Here is a 12,556-nt window from a genome sequence, read left to right as displayed (position 1 = left end):
TAACGGGAAAGCCGATCGCGAAGGGACCTAAAGTGGGGCGCTTGTTTCCATTATTTTTACCTGTTCCAGATTTTTCTCCACTTTCTCCTATTAAGTCTTTTTCTTGTAATAATGTTTCAGATCTTAGTATGGTGTGGCATCGTCGTTTAGGCCATCCTAATACTCAGATCTTATCTCATGTATTGAACTCTGATTTACCTGGTAATAAGGATCGTTATTCTTTATCTCTCGAGTGTGATTCTTGCAAACTTGGTAAAAGTAAAACTCTTCCCTTCCCTTTGCATGCAAGTAGAGCATCTCACTGCTTTGATCTTATCCATAGTGATGTTTGGGGACCTTCCCCGATTAGTGCACATGAGAAATTTAAATATTATGTGACTTTCATTGATGATCATAGCAGATTTACTTGGGTCTACTTTCTTCGCTCTAAATCTGAGGTCTTTCGTACTTTCACTGAGTTTTTAGCGTATGTTGACAATCAATTTTCTACTTCTATTAAGACATTACGCACAGATTCTGGTGGTGAGTATTTGTCTACTGAGTTTCAAGCATTCTTGGCTTCTAAGGGTATTATTCATCAACGCTCATGTCCCTCTACTCCTCAACAAAATGGAGTTGTCGAACGCAAAAATCGTCATCTTTTAGATGTGGTACGTACTCTCTTGTTAGAATCTTCTGTTCCATCCATGTTTTGGGTAGAGGCTCTAAAAACTGCTACTCACTTGATTAATCGTTTACCTTCTCAAGTCCTACATATGGAGTCTCCCTATTTCCGCTTATTTGCTAAGCAACCTAGTTATGATCACCTTCGTATTTTTGGTTGTGTATGCTTTGTTCATTTACCTCCTCATGAGCGACATAAATTATCTGCTCAATATGTTCGATGTGCTTTCTTAGGATATAATATGTGTCAAAAGGGATTTGTTTGCTATGATCCTACATTACATCGTATACGTATTTCTAGGAATGTTATTTTCTTTGAAAATCAACATTTCTTTCCTATATCCTCTTCTATTGTGTCATCCTCTTCTATTGTGGTCCTTCCCTCCTTTGAGCAACAGTTCTCAGATCTTCACCCAGTCAGCTCTCGCTTTCAACCAGGTATTGTGTATACGAGACGCTCCCGCCCACAGTCTCTTTCGGTGGCTCACCCGATATCTGATCCTACCACGCTCCAGATGCAATCAGTTGCAGCACCTTCAGTACGTCGCTCTTCTCGAGTGTCTGTACCTTCGAATAGGTATGGATTTCCCTCTTCTAGTTCTGGCAATTCTATTTCAGCCCTTACTGCTCATTGTCCAAATTTGATATTCCCACATGCTACTCACATGCTGCTAAGCATGATTGTTGGCGACAAGCTATGCAGGAAGAAATTGCCGCTCTAGAGGCCAATCACACTTGGGACATTGAGCCCTGTCCTCCCACTATTATTCCTCTGGGTTGCAAATGGGTTTACTCAGTCAAGGTCCGATCTGATGGAAGTTTGGATCGTTACAAAGCTCGGCTTGTTGCACTTGGAAATAATCAGGAATATGGTGTCAATTATGAAGAGACCTTTGCTCCTGTGGCTAAAATGACTACTGTTCGTACGATTCTAGCTCTTGCTGCTTCCAGTGATTGGCCACTACATCAAATGGATGTAAAAAATGCTTTTCTTCATGGGGATCTTAAAGAGTGTATTTATATGAAGCCACCCCCGGGATTGTTTCCCTCTCCGACTTCACATGTGTGTAAGCTTCGTCGCTCTCTTTATGGTCTCAAACAGGCTCCGAGGGCTTGGTTTGATAAATTTCGCACCACTTTATTAAAATTTTCATTCAGGCAGAGCAAGTATGACATTTCCTTGTTTCTTCGAAAATCAAACATGGGTATTGTTGTTCTTTTGGTTTATGTTGATGATATTGTGAACACTAGTTCCGATTCTGCTTTACTTGGTCAGCTCAAAACTCATCTCTCCGAGTCCTTTCATATGAAAGATCTTGGGTCTCTCACATATTTTCTTGGTCTTGAGGTGCATCATAGTCACTCTGGTATTTCCCTCAATCAACATAAGTATGCGAGTGACTTGGTGGTTACAGCTGGTCTACAAGGGGCTACTTCTGTTGATACTCCCATGGAATTAAATGTCAAGCTTCGCAAAGAGGAGGGCGACTTACTTGCTGATCCCAGTTTATACAGAAAGTTGGTGGGTAGCCTTGTTTATCTCACCTTTACTAGACCAGACATTTCTTTTGCTGTACAGCAAGTCAGCCAGTTCCTTCAGACTCCTCGTCATCTTCATTTGGCTGTTATTCGTAGGATCACACGCTATGTTCAAGGCACTTCTACTCGTGGCTTGTTCTTCCCTACAGGCAATTCTACTCGCCTTGCTGCTTATAGTGATGCTGATTGGGCTGGTTGTGCGGATACCTGTCGCTCCATCACTGGTTGGTGTGTGTTCTTAGGTGATGCATTAATATCTTGGAAAAGTAAGAAGCAAGATAGAGTCTCTAAGTCATCTGCGGAATCTGAGTATCGGGCGATGTCTCTTGCTTGTTCTGAAATCATTTGGCTTCGAGGTTTGCTTGCGGAGTTAGATTTTTCTGAGATCGATCCTACACCTCTACATGCCGATAATACAAGCGCTATTCAGATCACGACCAATCTTGTCTATCATGAGCGCACAAAGCATATTGAAGTGGACTGTCACTCTATCCGTGAAGCCTTTGAAGCTCGTGTTATCACTCTTCCACATATTTCCACTGACTTACAAATTGCTGATATCTTCACCAAGGCTCTCCCTCATCATCGACATTGCTTGCTAAGTAGCAAATTGATGCTTGTTGATCAACCTGCATCAATTTGAGGGGGGCTGTCAAAGGACAGCTTTGCTGTCCACCCTTCTTTCCTTATTTTTAGCCCACAATTGTTTCCTTATTTCTCCATTTATTATTCTGTATAGTTAGCATATATTATTTGATAGATTATAGTTTACATGTATAGGGCTAGAATCATGCTGGAATTTATTTGCTTTTATTTACTTTCCATGTAAAGTATCCTTGTAAAGTCTATATATAATATACAAAACTCAAGGCCAAGGTATTCGGTCATTCACACAATATTTTGACAATACACAACATCAGTTACATCAATTTGATCGTTTCATCTCTTTGAGAAAATTCATATCAAATCTTTGAATTGTCAAATGACTGCTCTAAATGTTCTGAAGGAAATGGATTGCAAAATTGTAAGGTTAGACTTAGTCATCTGATCAGATCTTTCTTATTTTTTTATTTTTTATTTTTACATTTTGGGTACCAAGTAAGACCCCCTAAAATAGTAAGCTTGAACCCTTTACTACAGAAATGGCGTAGCTTTAACTGTAAATCTTGAGCATTCTAGGGCTTGAGGCAACCCGTTTCTTATTTTGAAGTCCAATCATTGCACACACCTTCATGCGGCCCTGTTTGTTAACTGTTCTAAAAAATAGAAACACCCTTTTTAGATGGAAAACAGGTTTGGCTGGAAGAAGATTGGAAAACGGTTTTTTGGAAACTCTTCCCAAAACATGGTGTTTTCAGATAACATCTTTCAGTTGTTCTTTTTTCTTATTTTTGGTACTGTTCTAAGAACAAGAGAACAACATGAACAAAAGAACACACCAGAACCTCTTGTTCTTCAGCCTAGTTCTTGTGAAGGTCCTCACAGATCTCAATTATAGAAAAAAATACATCATGAAATGGTTTTTGAGTTGAGCATCGGGAGGTGGGTCTCCATCAAAATGCATCTTCAAATTTGTTTGGTTTCCTAGAAAATGCAGGAAAAATTATATATTTTTACTTCTGAAAACATTTTTTTTTTTTTTTTTGTTCTCTCTGTTTTTTCAAAGCACTTTCACTCCAAAAAAGATTGAATTTGAATCTCCTTTTCTAATCTTTTGTTTTTCTCATCCTTCAACTCCCATTTTCTCGAAATCCCATTCTTTGAAGTATTTTCAGTTTTATCTTTTGTCTTTGTTTCTATTTTATTTTTGTAAAAAAAATCATGTAAAATTTTCAAATGTTGTCCCTCACTTTTACAGCTTACAGCCTTAGAACTCTTACCACTTCTGCTAAAATGCATTACAGTTTTTGTTTCTCAAGACATGCTTTCATTTTTGTGATATCTTGATTTGTTATTGTTTGCTTCACTTGAGTTTTAGTGTTTGCTTGCTAAGAAAAGAAATGGGAGGAAAGGAAGTGTTGAGTTTTATGTTAATATCCAAGAAAAGTGAGACTATCATCAGCTTAAGCGTGGGTATAGTCCTTTTCTACCTTTTTCTCACCAACAACCAGAGGTGGCGCTATTAAATCTTTGGGTGGAGGCTTTGATATGATTTGAATTGGTATTGATTGAAAATAGAAAGCAAATCAAGAAATGTTTGAATCATATCTGAACCATAGTTGCTGCTGAGTCTTGCTATTTTTCTTGAAGCTAATAGAAATCCGGGCTATTGTATGTGGGCCATTGTTTTCTTATGCTTATTTATTAATTGCAATGAATTATATATAGATATTTTTCAAGTAACATTTTTGTCAAATAGTATAAATGAAGCAAAATGCGGCTGAAATTTTGGTCAATTTATCATTTGCATGTGTGAATAAAAATTTTGAAATTGAATGTCTACGCTATAATGATTTGTTTTGAAGAAGGATGAAATTATTTAAAAATGGATGCGTGTAATTTTTATGTTTTAATTAAGTACATATTTATGTTTAAAAAATTTAATTTTATAAATCTATACATTATTTATTTTGATCATGTTGATCATCAAAAGAAAACTCTCAATTTTAGAAACTAACTTCCAAACGAGTTTTTTCTTTATTTGGTTTATAAAACCATTTCTAATAAGTTAACCAAACATTTTTTTTTTTTTTTTTAAAATAGAAAACTGTCTTTTAGAATTTAGTTTCCAAACTTAATTTTGTTTTTGAAAAAAGCATAAAATTGTTTTCAAAAGCTATTTTTTTATAACTATTTTAAAAAAGATTCCAAACTGGGCCTTACATATATTTTTTTGCCAAATTAACAAGGAAAATTGAACCTAAAATATAGGGTATAATCAAGTTTCATCATACCGTATTACTAGGGTAAGCATAAGGATTTCCTCAGTCGATTATGCAGTCAATTGAACTTATTTTGCCAATATGATTCCAACTTTCATGGACCTATAAAATGTGACTTTATTGCTAAGTGATTTAACATTTCATCTCCTTCAATAGTCCTAGTGGAACTCCTAATCTTTAAGACATTGCTACCCACCGTGCCCATCGTCACTTTCATATATAAACAACATCACATGTTGTATTAGTTTTGCCATGCCTTTTGTTTGAGGGATATATCAGGTTGCATTTCCTAATTTTGAGGAATTGACATTGGATAGTAATAGCGCCACAGAAATACAGCAAGAGCAATTTCCAGTGGAGTCCATTTGCAAACTTCGAGTTCTGAATGTACTTAGATATGGAGATAATTTGGCTGCAATTCCATCCTTTATGCTTCATACGTTACATAATCTGGAAAAGCTCAATGTGAGAAGATGTGGTTCAGTCAAAGAGGTTGTATAGCTTGAAGAACTTGTTGATGAGGAAAGTCATGCCATGGCACTTGCTAAGTTAAGAGGAGTACAACTGCACGACCTACCTGAGCTGACGCATTTGTGCAAGGAAAACTTCAAACGAGGCCCTCGTTTTCAAAATCTTGAAACTCTTCAAGTATGCAACTGTGACTGTTTGATAAGTTTGGTACCAAACTCAGTGACATTCCAGAACCTAGCAACTTTAGATGTATGGTCTTGTGGAATTCTGGTTAATTTGCTACCACCATCAACAGCTAAAAGTCTGGTGCAACTCAAAAACCTCAAAGTAGGTGGATCAGATATGATAAAAGAAGTAGTTTCCGGAGGAGGCGAAGCAACAGAGGAGATTGATTTTTGCAAATTAGAACACATTGCACTTGTTTGTTTAGCAAACCTGACAAGCTTCTGTTCAGGAGGCTATACTTTCACATTCCTATCCTTGGACCATCTGGTAGTGGAAGAATGCCCGAAGATGAAAGTTTTCTCTCAAGGCTTCTCAACCCACACCAAGGCTAGAGAGAGTAGATGTGGCAGATAATGAATGGCATTGGGAAGGTGACCTCAATACCACCATTCAAAAGTTGTTTATACAGCTGCATGGTATGTACCAATTCTCCAAATTTGCTTTCCATGAACGTTTATAATGATCATTTCCCTCATGTGTTTGCTAGTTAGGCACCAGGGCACTCTATCCATTGCTATGCTTTTCCTAGCAGAAATATTTTTAGTAGCTTAAAATGATTGTCATTGTAATATGAATGAATGCACTACTACAAAAATTATATCCTTGATGACTTAGGCTCCAATCTTGATCTTTAGGAAAGGGGATGAATTGTACAGAGGACCCAATCTTGACCCTCTTTAATAAGCATAACCTTTGGTTTGGTCTAATATTGATGCTCTTAATAAGTGCCTAAATATAAAAGGCCCATATCTGCTCTCAAACACCACATCTTGATACTTCTTATTTTCATTGCCCCTTCTTTTCAAACCCTCTCAACATCTCTCCTGCCATCATCCTCAGCTGCTCCAGATACATCCTTCACCACCAAATCCCATTTCTTTTGGTCCACAGATGCCACAGATGTTAACTAATTCGGACTTCAGTTCTATGACTATGTCTAGTTTCATCAAATCATAAACCAACTCCTCCTTTCAAGGCCATCTTCAGTGGAGATTTCTGTTTTCAGTAATTCTGATTGCTCTTTCCCTGCAACAGCTCTCTTCCTTCAAAACCGAGAGATATGGAGTTTGGGCTAGTGTTTTCTATTCTCTTTTGGAAATGGGTGGGTTTAGAGTTTTGATTTTTGAGATAGGCCATACAGAACTTGGATGCAATGTGATTGTCTGGGTTAAGGTTTTGGTTTCTTAGTAACTATGTGGCTATGTGGTTGTTGCTCCCTGAGGTTGTTTGGTGGTGATCTTGAAAAAGATTAGAAGATGGTAGTCTCACTTCCTCATGTTCAACATGTGTTTTGTGTAGGCTATTACCAGTATCAAAGTGAATTTGGGAGGGTTTTTTGTTGTGTGATGCGAGTTATAAGTGAGAGCAAACTCGAAAGACAAGCTGAAACATATAAGCAATGTGATTTATTAAGTTCGTCTTGAGAAGTTAATCCCATTATTTTTCAGTTTTCCTTTTGAAAAATTACTCTAAAATCCAAATATGGTTAGAAGTTTTTCTCTCCTTTAATAGACAATATATGATTTAATATTATTTTATTAATATAGAAAAACTTGCATCAGATTTTCAGATTTGAGAATGGAACAAGCAACATGCTGATATGGCAATTAGACTTACAGCTAAAGAGGCATCTAAAGTAATTGAAAAGACCCAATCACACTGTTAATTGTAGAGAAATGGAACTCTACATAATTATAAAACATAATAACTAAGATCAATCTCACATTTGGCTAGAGGGCTGTCAAGAAAAAAAGAAGGAAATAAAGCAAAATAAAGGGAACCTTATAAGACTCTTCTACATATGCAGGGTACTATGTATTCCATTCCCATTAATAGATCAAGCAAAAGCCTAATGGCATTTCATCCTTTTATTTCATCTTATCTTTTAATTTATTTTTCATTAACCCCGCTTCCTTGCTTGAGTTATGGAGCTTATAAGGATAAAGGTGGGATATGTGAGTGGAGGGGGACTGGATTCATATTTTTTTTTTATAAATGAGCACAAAATATATTAAAAAAGGGCGGAAAGCCACAAAGCATACAGGGAGTATACAAAGCATCCACAAAGCAAAAAAGGCATAAACAGAACAACCTCACCAGCCCTTAAGGAGCTGCTAACCACTCCAAGAAGCCTAAAAGCGAAGAGGACTCCTCTCCCATATACACCCTAGCCCAACTCCACAAACTACATACAAAAGAATTCTTGAGTGTCTGAATAGCTAAAGAACCCCCTCTAAAAGCTAGCCTATTTCTTTCCTTCCAAACCGTCAAAAAAATACACAACGGGATGGAATTCCAAATCTTTTTCCTCTTTTTACCCACAAAAGGGCCCCTCCAACAAAATAACACCTCTTTAACCGTCTTTGGGAACACCCACTGAGCCCCAAACAAGGCAAGGACGATCTCCCACAGGACCCTGACCACTGTACAATGTAAAAGAATGTGATTTACAGGGGAACTGGATTCATATTGGACCTTGTTGTATTACATAATGGCTTTATCCTTGGCCATTACAACCCATCCATCTATACATGAGTCACTTCAAGCAGAATTTGGAAAATTCCTGTGAATTGGTTAATGTTTTTGGTGAATGGAATGTTTTGGAAAAAAGTACTCTGCAAATGGTTGAGTTCCATATGCTAATTCTAAACATGCATTTCTAGGTCTCATTTGGTTGATGGATGCAAAATATCAACTTTGAAGTTCTATATAATTTTGATCTTATGTTACATATTTTTATTATGCAACATGGGGATGGATTTTGTTCTAGGATGTAAAGGAAAAGTAAATTCATTGTGCAGGTTGAGGTAGAAGTTTCTTGGTTGGAATAGCTGAAAACAAGGAAAATGAAAGGGCTTGTTCTAAAGAAGAGTTCACAGCTAGAAGAGAGTTCACAGCTAGAAGGGATTTGTAGGAAGGCAAATGTGGTCCTAGAAGCAGATAGAGCAATGGAATATGTAATTGATGCTATGGAGTCTGCCATTAGACTTTTATAATATAGAAGTTTAATATTGCTGATATGTTTATGATTTATTGATTGCTTTTGTAACATCCCTTTTGTTGCAGGAGCTGTCCATGGTTTTTTGTCCTTGAATAAATTGAGCATCAAGTTGCCGAGGTTAAAGAGGAAGGTTTTATCTGGAAAGAAATGCTTGAAACAGTTGAGAAACGGTTAGCAGCATGTGAGAAAGAGAGTTGGTTCGAGAAACAATGTTGGGTGTTTTCTCATCTTTGTATTGATTCTTTGTTTCATTATATCCCTCCTTATTTTTTGATGGCTGTTCAGGATGATAATTGATGCATTGGTGGAAGCGTTACTCAGCTTACTCCCAGTCATGTTGAGAAATCTTGTTCTTCAGTTAATAAACTTCCAGGTACTATGGTATCATACTTTATACCGAGTACTATTTTAGTAAAATTGGTAAACTTGGAATCATACTGGTGGTTTCTATGTTTGTTGAATTTCAATTACATTGAAATAATATCTATTCTGCTAACCGATTTACCAGATCAATTGCAACTGTTCTCATTGATGAAAGTTTCAATACTTCAAATTGTTCCTTATATAATCTGCTATATGTAATTGGATAAAAATTAAAAGACAAAAATTTCAAAAGATAAGTAAGAAAAAAGTCTACCTTTCTTCAGAATCCACTATATATACTACTGCCCCCAAAGAATTGATTACAATATCGGCTATGATTAAGTTATCAAATCAACCACAATTCACTATTACCTAAAGTAGCTCAATTAGAATCTCCTGTTGGTCAGTATAGACAACTTAATTACAACAACCCATATAGGAAAATATGTTCCTCTTTTAGTCTTTCTACTTTTCTCAAATTGATGCTGAGAGAATAGGGCATTAATTTTATAGCAATAAGATTTTGTGGAGGCCGAGGAACTGTTTTAATGAAGATATCAACAATCAACACCAAGGATTGTTTGATCTTTTGATTGTTGAAAAAGGCCAAACAAATGGAGACAAAACAAATAATTGTCCCAGAAACATGATTAGAAGTTGTGAAAATTGAAGAATGGATCAAAACCATATTCAGAAGTTGTCGAAAAACAAGTAGGAATGGTCTGTAGAAGTTACTAAAAAATGGGATCAAAATCATGATTAGAAGTTGTCAAAAGAACGAAATGAAGGCAAACTCAGAAGTTAATCATAAAAAGGCTCAAAACCATGCTCTAATATCATATTAAGCTTCTAATTTGGGCTAAAAGTTTAAGCTTTTAGGTGACAAGTGAACCATATATCTTTAGGTCTTCATGTAGGCTCCATAAATAAGGAATAAATATGGATGAGGTTCCAACTTCCGACTAATAACCTTTCATAGATTAAAGCTTTTTAACATCATGTGATGGTAAATAGTAGCTTAATAGAAGATCCTATTGTTGGTAACTACATGCAGCTTATATGCATGAAGATATATTCCTGTTTTAGTCTTGATGTCATGAATGATAAGATTAATTTCTATGCTATATATAGTAAAGTACCAAGCTCATGTTAAAATTTTCCAAAATTTTCTTATCAGCTTTTTTTTTGTCTGCCCACAGTGGTGATCATGATATGGTATTCGATATAATGGGTATCCAAGATAGATAGCATAATATTTCTGATGATTGGAAACCCCATTAGTCAAGTTTCCAGGTAGGTATCTAAACTTTCAAAGAGCTATAAATTGCTTCTAATCAGAAACTCCACTACTATATCTCACAGTTGTTTCCTTTTCCTTTTTTCTTTTTTGTCTCCATGCAGATTCATAGTTTATCTCTACTTTTTAGCCTTACATTTTCTCATGTGTAAGATGCCTTTTGAGATATTTATCTTGTTCTGATTCAATGAAAAGTAACTAAATATATTTAGTCCAATTTTATTTTTCTATTCAAATTAGGGATATGCATGTCAGGGTCAGTAATAAACTAAACATTAGTTGGTAGTCCATGTAACAGTGGAGGTCATTTTATAGTGATTGAGAGTGAGGCTAGCTGATGAGGCATAAACAAATTCTGAACTTTTATTTTAATGGAAGGTGATTCTCTCAAGTTGGTCACATGTAAGTGCCTATGCTAATTTTAATGCTTCTTTAATCTGCAAATCCAGGACCCTTATTAATGATAATATTTTTTTTGCTTTTCAAGATAACTTTTGTTCTTTACTTTCACTCATCACTTGGGGTCCATCTCTGAACCTCAACCTCGGGTTTGGTTTGTATGCCTTTACCATCCAATTTTGTTAGAGAATTCACTACATTGGAATTAAACAGATTCATGGGTATTAGCTTTACCCTCAGGCTATGCATGTGGCAATTCTACCATGGGAGGTGCTAAAGGAGTTGATGAATCAACAATTTCGGCTATCTTTCTCATTATGTTCATTGCTGATTTTGCATTCTGTTATTGCTTCTTTCAGGAAGTTACTCATGCACTGAAGATTTTTGTAAAATCTTCATCCCTTGTTTGTGAGGTAGTAATGGGTTGACCTCTACACGCATCACTGAGCATCACCAAAGCCTATGGCAATGACCCAATAAGTGGTGCTACAAGTAGAGTAGATGAAATCTACAGTAGCTGGTAGCTCTTAGGGAAACCATGATCGGAGTGTGGTGTTTCAGAGGTGGTAAGGTAATGCTGACTAGTGGTGCAAACGTAATAACAGGTAGATCCTGGGGAGTGTGTAGTCAATTTATAGATGTAGATGGTAAAAATTCACGGCAACCTCTCCGTTTAACCTCTTCGATTAAGCCCCTCTCTCTAATCCAAACACCTAATTGATACTACATATGCCTCACAAGAAACCTTGAAGAAGTTTTTCCCACATATGATATAAGCTTATGATGGATGTTTTGAATGACCATGAAATTAGGTGTTTTAAGAAATATAGAATAAAAAAAAAAAAAAAACATAGTAGAAAAACTTACGAGGTATGGTTGAGAAGAAGGTTCAGATGTGCCTTTAATTATAGTTGCAACTTGAGCTAATTAGAAGGCTAACCCATGTCAAACCCGCATAAAACCCAACCCGAGATTTGATTCTACTATTAATAGCGGCTTTAGCAATGTTTCTTACTACAAAAGGTCATGGGCATGACAATGGCTTGGTTTAAGTCAATAGTACACTGGTGAATTTATATTTAGATGGTTTGAGATCATATTAGATATTATTTGTCTTATGGCTATAGATATAAAACCAAGTGATCCATAATTGAGGAAGTTCCCTAATAAAATAAAAAAGGATAATTGATATTGGCTATATTTTATTAGGATTGGTAACAGAATGTGTTTTGGATAGGCCTCTAGCTAGATGGATCTTTGTAACACATGGCCACAAGGGCACACATAAATTTGGTGATCCAAAATAGGGTTTGTTCAGCTACACTAGAATTTCAATCACTCTAAGCTACTGAACAAATTCCCTGGTAGGAGTTCTAGTGCAATAAGAAAAAAGTCACGATAAATGAAGATTGATGAGTCAGAACGAACCATATGCCTTTATCAACAACTGTTGGATGGTGTTGTCAAGGTCATCCTTCCAGCGCCCCTCATCATCTGCCCCTTCTACTCTCTCTAGCTTTGGTGTAGCCAGGAGGCCCTGAGAGATAATTTTCATCTTGGGGATTTGGCAAGTGACGGAGCACCATTTCTTCTAATTTACAGAAAGTAATTTCATCTGTTTCTTCCCCTCCTTCATTGGCAACTACTTCCATCATATCTCATCCCTCTATTTTGTGATTTTTGAGTTGCATCAGACTCTTAGCTATTGAGGGCAGG

At 36.3% G+C, this 12,556-nt stretch overlaps 1 long non-coding RNA gene across 1 annotated transcript; it reads left to right on the top strand.

The window, feature by feature from the left end:
- The first annotated feature begins 5,350 nt into the window (after nucleotides 1-5,350).
- On the top strand, nucleotides 5,351-10,884 carry LOC104881536 (uncharacterized). Its single transcript, XR_009467628.1, has 6 exons — nucleotides 5,351-6,196; nucleotides 8,582-8,737; nucleotides 8,847-8,992; nucleotides 9,067-9,154; nucleotides 10,344-10,437; nucleotides 10,546-10,884. It is a non-coding gene; the product is annotated as an uncharacterized LOC104881536 (long non-coding RNA).
- Nucleotides 10,885-12,556: the final 1,672 nt, after the last annotated feature.

Source organism: Vitis vinifera, chromosome 14, assembly GCF_030704535.1.
Source record: "Vitis vinifera cultivar Pinot Noir 40024 chromosome 14, ASM3070453v1".
NCBI classification, from domain to species: domain Eukaryota; kingdom Viridiplantae; phylum Streptophyta; class Magnoliopsida; order Vitales; family Vitaceae; genus Vitis; species Vitis vinifera.
The sequence above is the reverse complement of the archived record's forward strand: the minus strand, read 5'-3'. Positions and strand labels throughout refer to the sequence as shown.